Source organism: Anolis carolinensis, chromosome 2 (assembly GCF_035594765.1).
Source record: "Anolis carolinensis isolate JA03-04 chromosome 2, rAnoCar3.1.pri, whole genome shotgun sequence".
NCBI lineage: Eukaryota > Metazoa > Chordata > Lepidosauria > Squamata > Dactyloidae > Anolis > Anolis carolinensis.
Window position 1 is genome coordinate 34,315,814 of NC_085842.1, and position 17,393 is coordinate 34,333,206.

The 17,393-nt window shown below is 42.5% G+C and overlaps 1 protein-coding gene across 3 annotated transcripts in view; it reads left to right on the forward strand.

Moving 5' to 3' along the window:
- The window catches only part of ccdc71 (coiled-coil domain containing 71), a 51,374-nt gene that overhangs the window by 2,962 nt on the left and 31,019 nt on the right, over positions 1–17,393 (forward strand). The window contains exon 1 of one of the 3 annotated variants that reach the window (XM_008105458.2): positions 3,687–4,005. The exons of 1 other annotated variant lie outside the window; for it this stretch is intronic. The gene's annotated coding sequence lies outside the window, so the exon portion shown is untranslated. Of the gene's footprint in view, positions 1–3,686; positions 4,006–17,393 lie in introns of those variants that run through there. One more of the 3 variants, XM_016991699.2, reaches the window with a different exon arrangement.

The following is a 17,393-nucleotide window of genomic DNA, read 5'->3' on the forward strand; positions in this document are numbered from 1 at the left end:
TAAGATCGTTTTGGATTCTGCTCCTTCTTCTGGAATATTAGCTAATCCTCTCAATTTGATGTCGTCTTCAAACTTGATGATCATGCCTTCTAACCCTTCATCTAAGGCATTAATGAAGATGTTGAACAGAACTGGGCCCTGGACGGAACCCTACAGCACTCCATTCGTCACTTCTTTCCAGGATGAAGAGTTAGCATTGGTGAGCCCTTGTTGGGTTCATTCACTTAACCAATTTCAGTGGAAGGAACTGGTTAAGCTACCTCTGAGTATTCCTTGCCTAAGAAAACCCTATGAAATTAATAGGTTCTCTATATGTCAATATATGTCATATTCACATAGTGCCTAGAAATGGTGTGAGTGACTTAATGCACAAATGGTGTTTTTTCCCACCACCAGGAAAGGCACTAGGCGAATTAACAGAGACATCCTTGCAGAGATAAGCAGATTAACTTGTGCATGGCGATGAAAAGCTTATTGTCCCAAACACAGTTACAAGAGAAAGAGTTTAACCTCCCAGTGACCTCTTGCTGGGCTTGTAATCCTTACCATGAGAGGTAATAGAAATGTTTGGTTTTTTTTTAAACCACTCCTAAGGCACAGGAAGTAAAGGGTGCTTTAAATGGTGGCCATCAACAAGCAGCATTTGGATGGGAATTTATTTATTTATTTGCAATATTTTTATCCCTCCTTTCTCTACCCTGGAGGGGGAATGTAGACACACCTGCACAGATCAGCTGAATACTGCTTTTGAAATATGATAAAGAGCCTATAGTGGCAAGAGTCCTGCAGCATTTTAACGACTGTAAGATATGCCTCTACACAAGCTTCCATACTCTTGAATGTGTTGTTTTATGTGTGAATTGTAAATGAAGCCATAGATATACGGTCTGAAATATTTATGGAACAGGTAGAGCATGACCTATCTGTAATTTTGAAGTCTGAAATTCAAAATTGTCCCCGTGGTTGACTTAGATAGGGGCACTTTTGCTTTCTGAAAGCTCAATGTACATAGACTTTGTTTCATGCACAAAATAATTTTAAAATACTGTTTATAAAATTATCTTCAGATTATGTGTATAAGGTGTAAATGAATTATGAATGAATTTTGTGTTTTGTGTTCAGACCTGAGCCCCTGTTACATGATTTCAACTCCACTAAATCGTGGGTTCAGGAGTGTCTAGTTTCCAGAAGGCCGAATGAGACACGGATGGATTGAAGACAAAATCAGAGGCTTTATTCTCAATGGCCAGAGAGGATGTCAGTGGAGATTGCCCTCCAAAGAAATGACATCCTGCAATTGCAAATGTAGAGCATTTTTATTTCATTTGAAAGCTATTCAAGAAACTTGTTCATGCTCCTGATAGGTCCAGGAATGTGGTTTGGATCCACACCCTGAGTGGATCAGGACTCCATCAGACATCAGTAGTGATTGGTTCTTTGTGTTGGCAGGAAATTCAATAAACTGGAGCATTTGAAGTGTCTCCATTTATTGATCTGCCTCCAAGTGGGCGCAATCAGAAAGGAATGTGTTGGGAAATTCATTGTGAGGGGACTATGGAAATTAAAGGAAGGGGTCTGGGTATGTTCAGACAGCATTCAAAAACCAATTCATAATAAAGTGTACTGATGCAAGGGCACGCACGCTCGCTATGTAGAATTAATGTAGTATTAATTGACCAGGGGGTGGAGCTGCATCCCTTATTTTGTATACTTTTGTACATTTCTTAATTTGAGGGGGGATCCAATTTCTCAACATCATCTCAATCTCCAATGTATCTTATTATGTATGTATCTGCAAATACATGTATTCCAAAATCCAAGGTGAAAGAAGAAAGTGTAAAAGCTGGGTTGCAGTTAAACAACAAGAAAACCAAGATTATGGCAACCAGACAGACTGATAACTGGCAAATAGAGGGAGAAAACATGGAGGCAGTGACAGACTTTGTATTTGTAGGTGCAAAGATTACTGCAGATTCAGACTGCAGCCAGGAAATCAGAAGACGTCTACTTCTTGGGAGGAGAGCAATGACCAATCTCGATAAAATCGTGAAGAGTGACATCACACTGGCAATGAAGGTCCACATAGTTAAAGCAATTGTATTCCCCATAGTAACCTATGGATGCGAGAGCCGGACCATAAGGAAGGCTGACTCTTTGTGACTTCATGGACCAGCCCGTGCCAGAACTTCCTGTCGGCCGTCACCGCCCCCAGTTCCTTCAAGGTCAAACCAGTCGCTTCAAGGATACCATTCATCCATTTTAACCTTGGTTGCTCCTCTTCCTTTTTCCTTCCATTTTTCTAAATCATCATTCTCTTCTCCAAGCTTTCCTGTCTTTTCATGGCGTGGCCAAAGTACTTCAGTTTTGTCTGTAATATCCTTTCTTCCAATGAGCAGCTGGGCATTATTTCCCGGAGTATGGACTAGTTGGCACTCTCAGAATTTCCCTCCAACACCACAGTTCAAAAGTGTCTATCTTACTTTGCTCAGCCTTCCTTATGGTCCAGCTCTCTCATCCATAGGTTACTACGGGGAATACCATTGCTTTCACTATGTGGACCTTTGTTGCCAGTGTGATGTCTCTACTCTTCACTATTTTATTGAGATTGATCATCCTCCCAAGAAGTAAACGTCTTCTGATTTCCTGGCTGCAGTCTGTGTCTGTAATAATCTTCGTGCCTAGAAAACGTGGAGGCAGTGACAGACTTTGGTCACTGCCTCCATGTTTTCTCCCTTTATTTGCCAGTTATCAGTCAGTTTAGTTGCCATAATCTTGGGTTTTTTAAATGTTTAACTGCAACTCAGCTTTTGCACTTTTTTCTTTCACCTTGCTTATAAGGCTCCTCAGTTTCTCCAGGATTGGGCTGTAGCACAACTGGTAAATCACCAGCAGTAATAAGATCTTCCAACAGAAAGGTGGCCAGTTCAAAGCCCGGTCAGGGTGAGTACCCGACCTCAAGCTCAGCTCACTGTTTACCTAAGCAGTTCTAAAACAACTTATAAGCTGTAAGTAGAGAAATTAGGTACCCCAAATTGCGGAGGAGGTATTTTACGACATCATAAATAACAAGACCAGAAATGCGGTGACCGAAAGGGAGGTGGTGGGAGGAAGTCCTGATGGCTCTTTGTCATAAAGAATGAAGCAACAGCTCCCCTGTGACTGAATCTGAGGGCAACCTCAACCTCCAAGGCACCAAAAAACTGGCCATCAAGACTAAATACCTCTTTCTGTCTGTCTTATTCTGTTCTGTCCTGCCTCCAAACGGCATTGAATGTTTCCTGTGTATGTGTACGTGATCCCTCCTGAGTCCCCTTGGGGAGATAGGGGGGAATATAAATAGTTGTTGTTGTTGTTGTTGTTGTTGTTGTTATTCTCTCTTTCAGCCATCAGCGTGGTATCATCTGCATACCTAAAGTTGTTAATGTTTCTTCCAAAGTTTTTGAATTAGTTGTGTGGGTGTAATAACAGCCACAGCCCTCTAGGGGTCAGCAGAGAACGTCCTTTCCTGGCTTCTTTCGCCTACGCAGTTTGCGCAAAGTCCATCGGAAAGGAATGGAGTCTGGCCTACTTGGAAGGCGTGAGACTCAAAACGTCTCCGACAACGAGATGACGTAGCCCCCGCCCTGGCGTTAGCTTTGTCCATTGGGGTGGGGTGGGAGGCTTTCGTCTACCTATAACTCCTCCCACCGGGCGCTACGGAGTTTGCGTAGCGCGTGCCGGCGATCCGCCGGAGAAAGGTTTCTGCTGCTCTGAGCGGGCGCTTTGAGGGGAGGAGGCTGATTGGCTCGTGCTGCCCCGTGACGCGAGAGCTCCCCTTTGCCCAAAGAGGAGGCGCTGTCGCCGGTGCCGGGCGTTACGCGAGGCCCCGGCTTGAGGGCCTTTGCGCGGAAGGGTGAGAAGGCCTCCGACGCCGCGGATGGGGAAGATGTGAGCACGGAGGTGGCTTTTTAAAAGCATGAAGAGAAAGCCCGAACGATAATTGTTTTGGGGTTTGCCTTTAAAAAGGTGTGTGTGAGAGGGAAAATGGGTGGAGGAATATACTCATCAGGATATATAAGATGGATAGATAAATATCCCTCAGCCTTATTTTTAAAAGGGGGGAGCAGTGAACCCTTAATACTATGGCTTGTCAATGGGCGTGATTGGCATGGAGAGTGTGTTCCTGAGCATGTTCAGAGTGTTTCTCCCTCTTTCAGTCCCCAGTCTAATTCCAGCTGTATTATCAGTGATGGGTAGTGCCTTCTGTGCTGACAAGTCCACAGAGGATTAGCTATTATGCAAAAGGGATTAATACAAATCAGCTCCATTGGATTAAATCAAAAGGTCCATCTCAGCCTGCACCTCTCTGTTCCTGCCTTCAGTTATTGGGTGGCCAGGCAAGCCACAAGCAAAGCTGTAGAGGCCTGCCACCTGTTTGCCTCAAGAGAGCCACAAGTGCCACTGAAGATGGAGGTTCTCTGTATCTGACAGACTTTAGCAGACAGCCCCCAAATTACAAACAAAATAGGTTCTGTAGGTTTGTTCTTAAGTTAAACGTGCATGAAAGTCGAAATAGGTAATTTTTTAAGTGTAACTCCAGCTATTCGCTTTGGATAGTATAGGGAAGGGTTAACACCCCTGTGAAGTTTCTTTTGCTGCCTGTGCCTCTGTTCAGAAGATTTCACCTCACTTTCTATCCCTGCGATAAAAGCCCGGAACAAGGATTGGTGAGAAAGCCTCAGCGGAGATTTATTTATTTAGTTATTATTTATTTACAGTATTTCATTTATATACCGCTTTTCTCAACCCCTGGGGGGATTCAAAGCGGTTCACAACAAAGTAAATGGCAAAATTCAGTGCCCCACAAAATATAAAATACAACACATTACTAAAATGGCATATACAATAGAGTCTCGCTTATCCAACCGTTGCTCATCCAACGTTCTGAATTATCCAACAGTCTGCCTCTTGCCCAGATCCACAGATGTTTATCTAGGCAGCAATGTGCAATAGGCCAACAACAACACAAGTGCAGCCACGCTTCCAAATAAATGGCAGACTTGTTGTAAAACATGATGTTTTGGTGCTTAATTTGTAAAATCATAATGTAATTTGATGTTTAATAGGCTTTTCCTTAATCCCTCCTTATTATCCAACATTTTCATTTATCCAGCATTCTGCCAACCCATTTATGTTGGATAAGCGAGACTCTACTGTAACAGTAAACTATAAAACATCCAACATAGATAACATAAAACCTAGAACATTTGACGTTGCGCCAGTCCCGAAGTTATCTTGACTACTTCATCTCACTCCCCAAATTCTTGCATGAAAAGCCACGTTTTAAGTACAGTAGAGTCTCGCTTATCCAACGTAAACGGGCTGGCAGAATGTTGGATAAGCGAATATGTCGGATAATAAAGAGAGATTAAGGAAAAGCCTATTAAACATCAAATTAGGTTATGATTTTACAAATTAAGCACCAAAACATTATGTTATACAATACATTTGACAGAAAAAGTAGTTCAATACACAGTAATGCTATGTAATAATTACTGTATTTACGAATTTAGCACCAAAATATCACGATGTATTGAAAACATTGACTACAAAAATGCGTTGGATAATCCAGAACGTTGGATAAGCGAGTGTTGGATAAGTGAGACTCTACTGTAGTTTCCTAAATGTTAGGAGGGGGCCAATCTAACTCGTTGGGGAGAGAGTTCCTCAGCTGAGGGGCCACCACCGAGGACACCCTGTCTATCATCCCCACAAGTTGCGCCTACGAGGGCAGTGGGACCGAGAGCAGAACCTCCTCAGCCGATCTTAATGCTCTGACTTTCCCCCATGATAACTCTTCCAAGAGTGAATTTTCCCTCCGAGGGGTAGATTTCTCTCATTTCCTGTTGTCTCACTCCTCCCACCCATTCTTAACTAAGAATCATTTGTAATTCGGATGTTTGTAAGTCAGAGACTGCCTGTAATCTCATTTTAAAGCAGAAGCTTTGTAGTTTTCACTGTGTCCTGCAGAAGAGGGTTTCATAGATGGTGGAAGAATGCATTTCTTGTTGATTGACCATCTTTTTCTCTTTCCAATGTTTTAAATTTCTTGAGCTTTATTTATCTATATCACACTTACATTCCCCCTTTTTACAAAGAACTCATTGTATCATGGGGTGCAGCTACATTGTGGAATTAATGCCGCTGAGACCACTTGAACAATGTGATGGAATTATGGGAGGTGCGGTTTGATATGACCTAGACATCCTCCAGGAATCCCAGAATGGCTTCTGCCCCTCAGAGGAACAGTGGACAAGATCTTCACTGCATGACAGCTCCAAGAAAAATGCAGGGAACAAAATCAACCATTGACACAGTGAATTGCAATGCTCTCTAAAAATTGAATGCCCTGATAAATTTGTGAACATCCTGTGGCTCCTCCATGATGACATGATGGTCACAGTCTTGGAGAGCAGTGGCTCCTAAAGTGACCAATTTAAGGTGGAATCAAATGTCAAACAGGAATGCGTTATTGTCCCAACTTTATTTTCCATCTTCATCGCTATGATATTGCACCTTGTTGATAGGAAGCTTCCCACTGGCGTGGAAATCAGATGGCAAGCTATTTGTCCTCAGAAAGGTGAAAGCCAAAACCAAGATCACAGTGTCTGTTATAGAACTCAAACATGCTGATGATAATGTAGTTTGTGCTTATTTAGAAGAAGACCTACAAGCCACTAAACAATTTTGCAGAAGCATACAAAAAGCATGAACACTGAACATCGAGAAAACCAAAGTGCTCTATCAGCAGATACCAACCAGACCCGCTGCACTGTCAGAAATACAGCTTAATGGTGTAACATTAGAAAACATTGAACAATTCCACTATCTTGGCAGCCACCATAAAAGTCAGCATAGACACTGAAATAAAACACCATCTGAGCTCTACGAGTGCAGCATTTTTTTCAAATGAAACAGAGTGTTTGAGGATCAGGACATTCGTATGGTCGGATACCAAGATGCTTGTTATAAAGCTAGTTTCCTCCAAACCAGTTAAACGCCTGCAAAACGTGCACCATCTACAAATGTCACGCTCAACTTCTGGAATGATTCCATCAGCATTGCCTCTGAAAAATCCTGCAAATCTCTTGGGAAGACAGGTGGACAAATGACAGTGTTCAAGAAGAAGCAAAGATAACCAGGGCCGGGCTATGGTGCAGGCTGGTTAGCAGCCAGCTGCAGTAAAACACTCTGACCAAGAGGTCATGAGTTTGAGGCCAGCCTGTGTTGGGGTGATCACCCGACAATTAAAAATAAAATATAGCCCCTGCTCGTTGCTGACCTAAGCAACCCGAAAGATAGTTGCATCTATCAAGTAGGAAATTTAGGTACCACTTATATGTGGGGAGGCTAATTTACGACACCATAAAAATCATCCAGCGACCGTTGGAATGAGGAAGTTGCCATCGCAGTGGATGATGACGCAGCTGCTTCCCCTGTGGCCGGAATCAAGCATACCCTCAGGAAGCTGGAAGCTGGAGAAGGTTTAAATTGCCTCTGCATCTGTCTCTGTCTCTGTTCTATGTTATATGGCATTGAATGTTTGCCTTATATGTGTACAATGTGATCCGTTCTGAGTCCCCTTTAGGGTGAGAATGGTAGAATATAAATACTGTAAATAAATAAATAAACCAGCATTGAAGTGATGATCCTCCGCCATTAACTTCCCTGGACTAGCCATGTTATATTGTCTGAATGCCCGATCACCGTCTCCCAAAGCAGTTACAATACTCTCAACTCAAGAACAGAAAACAGAATGTTGGTAGACAGCAAAGAGATTTAAAGATGGGCTTAAAGCTAACCTTAAAAACTGTGACATAGACACTGAGAACTGCTGTGGAATTCAAAGAGGTATGAATGGAGGGTGAAAAGGGAGAAACATGTCAAGAAGAAGGCGCGTTAAGCCAAACCTTGTTGGGACTACCTTCCATCTGGATATTGATGTCCTCACTGCAAAAGAATATATGGATCCAGAATAGGTCTCTACAATCACTTATGGACCCACCACCAAGACCTTACATTTGGAAGACAATCATAGTCAGTCACAAGTGATAGCCTATGATGATGACTATGTCCATTTCTGGACACTACAATTCAAGAAGGATATTGACAAGCTGGAACATGTCCAGAGGAGGACAACCAAAATAATACAAATGTATGGAAACCAAGTCCTTTGAGTAGTGACATATAGAGAGTTTGATCACTCCTCAAAAACAATTCATGGGAGATTATATCCATGTTTAAATATTTGAAAGTATGTCATATTGAAGATGAAACAAGCTTGTTTTCTGTTGCTGTAGAGACTAAGACATTAAGCAATGGATTCAAACTACAAGAAACGAGATTTCAGATAAACATTAGAAAGAGCTTTCTGATGGTAAGAGCTATTAGCAGTGAAATACACTGTCCTGAAGTGTGGTGGTGGTGGGAGAGCTACAAATATGCAAAGAAAACCCTCCCCAAAGGGTAGTTTCACCCACATCCTTACACATTTTCTAATGGGAGTATTCAAAACTAAGTTTTTTCCCCCTAGGAAATAGGATAACATATGACCAAACTGATATGACCTAACATCCAAAAACAAACAAGGCCCTTTTTAAAAACCGAGGCACTGCCAGGTACTCAAAGTTAGTCTTTCATAAATCTGTCGGGTAGTTGGAAGTAACAAAACCAGTCATTTATTTCTAATCCTTCCCTCCCTTTTAGCTTCCATCGTCCATTTTATTTGCTTAGGTACTCCCTATAGATTCTCTTTTTCTCATTAAATGCTGGATTTAGTGCTGCCTCCAGAGGTCCCAACCATAGAGGTGTTTTTTGCTCCATTCCCACCTTATATCGCTTCCATCCCCACCTTGTATTTCTTCTTATAAGAGCTAGTAAGAAGACTGGCTCTTATAATGTGTCTTATTAAAATCTTTATTGACCTTTTCCTTTTTGTACCCTAAATATGCATACCATCCAAAGTAAGGAACAGTTTTCTATTCTAATCCATTCCTTTATCTTTCTTGGTTTCAGCTGACAACACTTCCTACATAATCTTTGAATCTAGGTTCTCATTTTATGTTATTTTACATTTGTTTTGGATGGAAGAATTATTCTTTATTAAAGGTCCTTTAAAATAAAAAACATAAAATAAAGAGTGCTTATCTGGTTTCATTGAGAAGCATTAGGAGTTACTTTGCTTAAATGGTTCTGGCCCAGCTTCCAAACCTATCTCCCCCTATGAACCAACTAGAGCATTAAGATCTGTCAGGGAAACTCTTCTCTTGGACCCAACCCTCTCGCAAATGCAACTGGTGGGGACGATATACAGGGCTCTCACAGTGGTGGCCCCTTAGCTATGGAACTCTCTCCCCAGTAACAGCAGGTTGCCCCCTTCCCTCCCAATGTTTAGGAAGAAAGCTAAAGACCTGGCTCTGGGAACAAGCGTTCGGGGTGTAGTCCAATTATGGAATATGAATATGCAATATGGAACTCGACTTAAATGCAGCACCAAGAATAACAATTTGAGACGAAGCATTATGTTTCAATTTGTATTAATCTATATATATATAAAAGGGTAATGAAATTTCGGCTTAGGACAAAACAACAAAACTACATATCCCAGAAACACTAAACTTGGCAGCACAACCCCTCATTCATGCCTCTACGTTCATACAACAAAAAGAAAAGAAAAAAAAAAGTCCTAATTAGAGGGAGAGGAATAATTGTTTTTATCCAATTGCTTCCAGTTAGAAGGCTAAGCTCCACCCACTTGGTGTCCTAGCAACCCACTCAGCCCAGGGGATAGGCAGAGTTAGGCCTCACTTAGGCCTCTTCCACACTGCCTATAAAATACAGATTATCTGATTTGAACTGGATTATATAGCAGTGTATATAGAATTATATAGAATTTTTTAGCACGACAAAACAGTATAATGTTGGAAGAACGTAGGGTGGAAGAATTGGCCAACTTATAAAGAAATGCTAACCAAACACAATAACAAATTAGAGTTGAAAACACAGAAAGAAATTAATAAATCATACCAATTAGTTTCTTGGTTCCAGTATAGACAAATCAGAATTCTATAACAAAGATAAAGAAAACTGGTTTTCAAGGAAAGAATTCTATTTGGGACAAGCTGTTAAGGGATGAAAAGAAGGAGATCACTATATTTTACAAAATACTACTGAATTGGTCAACAGAGACCGAACAGGTAAAAGACTGTATGATCAAATGGACGATGAACATCGGACATTCAATAAAAATTTAGAATGATAAACTGAAATTTACTTATTCGTACGACCTTAAGGAGAATGTGTAAAATGATGTACCAATGGTATATCACCCCCCAAAAACTAGCAAAGTGTTATAAATGTATCTCAGAGAAATGTTGGAAATGTGAGGCACAAACGGGCTTTTATCATATGTGGTGGAGTTGTAGCATAGCAAAGGAATTCTGGAGACAAATACACACAGCAACGCAGAAGATATTGAAGATAAAGTTCCAATTTAAACCCGAATACTTTCTACTGGTAATGACAGACATGAACCTCGACACAAACCAAGACACTCTATACAGTTACTTAGTCACAGTGCTGAGATTAACATATGCACGAAAATGGAAGAATAAGGAGACCACAACGACAGATGAATGGCCAAACAAAATGGTCAACATAATGAACATCGATTGCCTAACACATTACTTGAAGAAACAGTATGGAACAAAGATTAGAACTACAGACTGGACTTTATTCAAAGATTACCTAAAACAAGAAAACATGAAGATGATATTATAGAAGAAATGGGAAAGAAAGAAAACAACTAGAAGATGAAAAAGCGAACTTGAAGATGGAGTACAATTATAAGAAGAAAAGAAGATAGAGTAATTCTAATAAAGAAGATTACCTTATAGAAGAGATAGGAAGTAAAAAAAACTCCCTGCCCCTTACTACCTCTCCACTCCTATCCATACCCCTATCCCCCTCTCTTCCCTTCCCACCCTTTCCCCCCATATACTACCCAACCCCGATCCACTTTTTTTTTATCCTATGTAAATAAAAATTTCTTTCATAAAAATTACTTTTAAAAACAGTTAAAATGCAGTAGGCATAACTGAAACCTGGTAGGATGAATCCTATAATTGGAATGTAATAATGGAAGATTATAACAAATTTCAGAGAAATAGACCAAATGGAGGGAGTGGTGTAGCATTATATGTAAAAAATATTTACGCATGTGCAGAGATGTAAGACTTAAATCCTGGAAACCAGGTTGAGATCATCTGGATAAGAATTAAGGGAACAAGGTTGAAAAAAGATGTAGTTGTGGGGGTCTACTTACTTAGCTGATCCCTCGTAGTTCGAGGACGATTGTCTTCCATCTTTATTGTCTTGAGGGTGTGTCCATAGGTGGCTGAAGAGACCTATTCTTGATCTGCATGTTCTCCCGCAGTGAGGACATCGGTTTCCAGGTGGAAGGTGGTCCCGGTCAGGGTTGGCTTGACGGGCCTTCCCCTTGGCAGGTTTCTCCCTTAAGCCCTCCATTCATGCCTCTCCGAACTTCGCAGCACTGCTGGTCACAGCTGACCTCCAATTAGAGTGCTCAAGGGCCAGGGCTTCCCGGTTCTCAGTGTCTATGCCACCATTTTTAAGGTTGGCTTTAAGCCCATCTTTAAATCTCTTTTCATGCCCACCAGCATTATGTTTCCCGTTCTTGAGTTTGGAGTAGAGCAACTGCTTTGGGAGATGGTGATCAGGCATTTGGACAATGTGGCCAGTCCAGCGGAGTTGATGGCGTAGGAGTATCGCTTCAATGCTGGTGGTCTTTGCTTCCTCAAGCACGCTGACATTTGTCCGCCTGTCTTTCCAAGAGATTTTCAGGATTTTTCTGAGGCAATGCTGATGGAAACGCTCCAGGAGTTTGGTGTGATGTCTGTAGACCGTCCACGTTTCGCAGGCGTAGAGCAGGGTTGGGAGGACAATGGCTTTATAAACAAACACCTTGGTATCTCTACGGATGTCCCGGTCATCAAACACTCTCTGCTTCATTCTGAAAAATGCTGTGCTCACAGAGCTCAGGCGGTGTTGTATTTCAGTGTCAATGTTGACTTTTGTGGCGAGGTGGCTGACAAGGTAGCGGAAATGGTCAACATTTTCTAATGTGACACCATTAAGCTGTATTCCTGACATTGCAGAGGGATTAGCTGGTGCCTCTTGGAAGAGCACTTTAGTTTTCTCGATGTTCAATGAGAGGCCGAGCTTCTCGTATGCTTCTGCGAAGGTGTTTAGGGTGGCTTGTAGGTCTTCTTCTGAATGCGCACAGACTACGTTGTCATCGGCATATTGGAGTTCTATAACAGATGTTGTGGTGACCTTGGTTTTGGCTTTCAATCTGCTGAGGTTAAATAGTTTGCCATCTGTCCGATAAATGATTTCCATTCCGGTGGGAAGCTTCCCATCAACAAGGTGAAGTATCATAGCAAAGAAGATAGAAAATAAGGTAGGGGCAATAACACACCCCTGCTTGACATCTGATTCCACCTTAAATGGGTCACTTTGGGAGCCGTTGCTGTCCAAGACTGTTCTCATCATGTCATCACGGAGGTGCCGCAGGATGTTCACAAATTTGTCAGGGCACCCGATTTTTTGGAGGATGGTCCAGAGAGCGCTGCGATTCACTGTGTCGAATGCCTTTGCAAGGTCAATGAATGCCATGTACAGAGATTGATTTTATTCCCTGCATTTTTCTTGGAGCTGCCGAGCAGTGAAGATCATGTCCACTGTTCCTCTGGAGGGACAGAAGCCATTCTGGGATTCTGGGAGGGTGTCTTCTGAAACATGGAGAAGGCGGTTTGCAAGAATTCTTGCGAGGATTTTCCCAGCGGAGGTAAGAAGGGAGATACCACAATAGTTCCCACAGTCTGTTCTGTCCCCTTTCTTGAAAAGGGTGATGATGGTGGCATCCTTGAAGTCTGCTGGGATTTTCTCGGTCACCCACACTTTTTCAATGAGCTGGTGGAGTTGTATCAGCTCAGGTCCACCCGTTTTGAGGATTTCAGCAGGGATTCCATCAGGTCCGCTGGCCTTGTTGGTTTTTATTTTGTTGGCTGATGGCATTGCTGACTTCTTCCAAACTAGGCAGTGCTGCAAGCTCATCCCTGGTTTGTTGTTGCGGGATTTGTGAGAGGGTCTCTTCGGCCACATTGGAGCTGCAATTCAGCAGGTTCTGGTAGTGCTCTTTCCAACGTAGTGCAATTGATGTTTTGTCCTTCAGAATTTTGGTTCCATCTGATGAGCGTAGGGGCTGTATACCATGGTTTCTTGGTCCGTAAATGATCTTTGTGGCTTTGAAAAATCCCTGAGCATCATGGGTATCTGCAAAGTGTTGGATTTCTTCAGCCTTCTTTGTCCACCAGATGTTCTTGAGTTCTCTGGTCCTTCTTTGGACCTCAGCTTTTGCACTGGCATAGATCTTTTTCTTGGCAGCACAGTTGATGTCTCTCTGCCATGTTTGGAAGGCTTTCCTTTTGTTATCAATTAGCTGTTGGATCTCTTTGTCGTTATCGTCAAACCAGTCTTGATGTTTCTTAGTTTGGTATCCAATGGTTTCTTTGAAGGCTGCGATGATGGAGGTCTTCAGTTTGTTCCAATGTTCCTCAACATTTTCGGGGTGTTCTGTGGGTAGATGATCCTTGAGTGTTGTTTGGAGAAGGGCTCGTTTGGAGGGCTCCTGAAGGGCTTGGGTGTTCATTTTGCGCCTTGTTTTTCTTCCTTGGAGTCTGCGTTTGGGGACGATCTTGATATCCATCGTGGATCGGATTAACCTGTGCTCTGTCCAGCAGTCATCGGCACCTGTCATGGCTCTTGTGAGAAGTACATCGCGGCAGTCTTTGGCACGTGTAATAACATAGTCCAGGTGGTGCCAATGCTTTGACTGGGGGTGCTTCCATGATGTCTTGAGCTTGTTTTTCTGGCGGAAGAGCGTGTTGGTGATGACAAGGTTGTGCTCTCCGCATTTGGTGAGAAGCAAGATGCCATTTGAGTTGCTGTTTCCGACCCTATCTTTTCCTATGATCCCTGGCCACAGGTCAGAGTCTCTTCCGACTCTTGCATTAAAGTCCCCCAGGAGGATGATTTTGTCCTCCTTAGGTATCTCCGATAGGATGGTGTCCAGCTGACAATAAAAATATTTCCTTGATGTCTTCGTCAGCATCTAGAGTTGGTGCATAGGCACATATGATGGTTGCCTGTTGGTTTTTGGCAAGGTTAATTCGGAGGGTTGAGAGTCGTTCATTGATGCCAGTGGGTGCTTCAGTCAGGTGTTTCACCAGGTCATTTCTGATAGCAAAGCCAACTCCGTGTATTCTTCGCTCTTCTTCAGGCAGTCCCTTCCAGAAGAAGGTGTAGCCTCCTTTTTCTTCCTTCAGCTGTTCCTCTCCTGCTCTTCGGGTCTCCTGAAGGGCTGCTATGTCAATCTTAAAGTGTCCCAGCTCCCTTGCAAGGATAGCAGTCCTGCGTTCGGGGCGTTTGCTGTCAGTGTTATCCAACAGTGTCTGTACGTTCCATGTTTCAAAGTTCATTTCTCTTTTTTGGCCGCAGAGTGGTGACCCCTCTGGACCCGGCAGTCCAGTCAGGGTAAGATAGGCAGACTATGGTTAGGGCACCTTTTCTAGCCCCTTCCCCGTGTGGGGTGAGCAGAGCGGATCCCAAAAAGGGCTGCTCAGTCATGGATACAGCTGCCGGACTACTCAATTGCCTCGGTCCTTGAGGTAGAACGACTGAGTCCATATCCACTGCCCATGTGCCAGTCTGTGACTAAGGGCTTCCAGATTTCCAGTCCTGCCCCCGTCGCCATTCGCTGATCGCCATGGGACTTTTTTGGTTTGTTTTTATTTTTCTTGGAAGACGCCTGTGCGTGATTTTTTTTTTTTTAATGTGTGGAGGTCGGTGCACGGCTGGTCAACACACAATCTTCACAGAGTGAGGTTCCAGCAGTGGTATGGTTAACACAACGAGAGTGGCTTCTCAGTCTGTTGCAGCCTTCTTCCGCCTTCACAGCCGTTGTAACATGTACCATGTTATCCTCCGCCTGCTCCGCCGTTGAGGTCTTCGGGTCTTCGGATTGTGCTTGGTCTAGAACCTCCCCTGCGGCCACTCCTGGGAGTGCATGACTCCAGTGGTTGTGCCCGCAGGTTCATCGGAACACGCAAGCCCCCTCACCACGACAAGGTGACAGTCCATCTGGGGAGGGGGTCTACTACTACAGACCTCCTAGCTAGATGGAAGAATTGGATGAAGCCTTCTTTGGATGACCAAACATGCAGAAAGATGAGATGTAGTAGTAATGGGAGATTTCAACTACTCTGATATTTGTTGGAAAACAAACTTTGCCAAGAGTACAAAGTCCAACAAATTCCTCACTTGCCTTACAGATAATTCTGTTGTCCAGAAGGTGAAAGAGGCAACAAGGGGATCAGCAATTCTGAATTTGATCCTAAACAACAGTAAAGATCTGGTCTGTTGAGTGGAAATGGTGGGATCCTTAGGTGGGAGTGACCATGTGCTCCTGGAGTTTATGATACAAAGGAAAGGTGAGACTAAGAGAAGTCAAACATGCATTCTAGATTTTAAGAGAGCTGACTTCAGAACATTTAAAGAAATACTGAGTGTGATTCCATGGACAGGAATACAAAAGAGAAGGGAGTTAATGATGGATGGGAGTTTCTTAAGCGTGAAATACTGAAGGGAAAATTGCAAACAGCAAGGGGGGAAATAGGAGAAGTGTAAAACAACCAGAATGGATGTCCAAAGAACTTTTAACTGAGCTAAGATTTAAAATAGACATTCACAAGAAATGGAACAGGGGAGAAATCACCAAAGAGTAATTTAAACAAATAACCAAGATATGTAGGGAAAAGGTTCGTAAGGCTAAGGCACAAAATGAGCTCAGGCCTGCCAGAGAGATTAAAAACAATAACCTCTTTGGTTATGTCAGTAGAAAAAGGAAGAAAAAGGAAACAGTAGGGCCTTTCTGTGGAGAAGGTGGGTGAAATGCTAATGGGATAAGGAAAAGAGAGAGCTGTTCAACACCTTCTTTGCCTCAGTCTTCTCTCAAAAAGAGGTTGGTGTTCAACCTGACATTGAAGCTGAACAGGTAATGGGGGAAATGCAAACTAAATTAGGTAAAGAAGTAGTCCAGGAATACCTGGCTACTCTAAACGAATTCAAGCCTCCAGAGCCAGATGAACTACATCCAAGAGTATTGAAGGAACAAGCAGAAGTAATTTCAGAACCACTTGCAATAATATTTTAAGAATTTTTGGAGAACAGGAGAAGTCCCAGCAGACTGGAGGATGGCAAATGTTGTCCCTATCTTCAGGAAAGGAAAAAAGAGGGCTCAAACAATTACCATCTAGTCAGCCTGACATCAATACTAGGAAAGTTTCTGGAAGCAGTCTGCAATCACTTAGAAAGGAATGCTGTGATTATGAAAAGTCAGCATGGATTTCCCAAAAAACAAGTCATGCTAGACTAATCTTATTTCTTTCTCTCTCTTTTTTTGATAGTATTATAAACTTGGTAAATGCAAGGAATTCTATGGATGTAGCATATCTTGATTTCAGTAAGGCTTTCAACAAAGTCCCCCATCTTGCAAGCAAACTAGTCAAATGTGGGCCAGGAAATGTTACTGTTAGGTGGATCTATAATTGGTTAAGTGACCGAACTCAGAGGGTGCTCAACAATGGTTCCATTTCATCTGGAAAGAAGTGACTAGTGGAGTGCTGCAGGGTTCTGTTCTGGACCCAGTGCTATTCAACATCTTTATTAATGACTTGGATAAAGGTTTAGAAGGTATGCTTATCAAGTTTGCAGATGACACCAAATCAGGAGGGATAGCTAATACTCCAGAGGACAAGATCAGAATTCAAAATGACCTTAACAGATTAGAGAGCTGGGCAAAACTAACAAAATGAATTTCAACTAGGCCAAATGTAAAATATTACACTTAGGCTGAAAAAATGAAATGCAAAGATACAGGATGGATGATGGCAGTCTCAACAACTGTTCATGTGAAAAATATCTTGGGAGTCTTCGTGGACAACAAGTTCAACATGAGCCAACAGTGTGATGCAACAGTTTAAAAAATCAATGGAATATTGGGCTGCATCAAAAGGAGTATAGTGTGTAGAAGAGAGAAGTCGTGGTGCCTTTGTATTCTGCTTTGGTTAGACCTCACTTGGAATACTTTGTCCAGTTCTGGGCACCACAGTTCAAAAGAGATATGGACAAACTGGAGCTGTCCAGAGGAAGGCAACTAAAATGATCAAAGTTCTGGAGACCATGCTCTATAAGAGTTGTCTTAAAGTACTGGG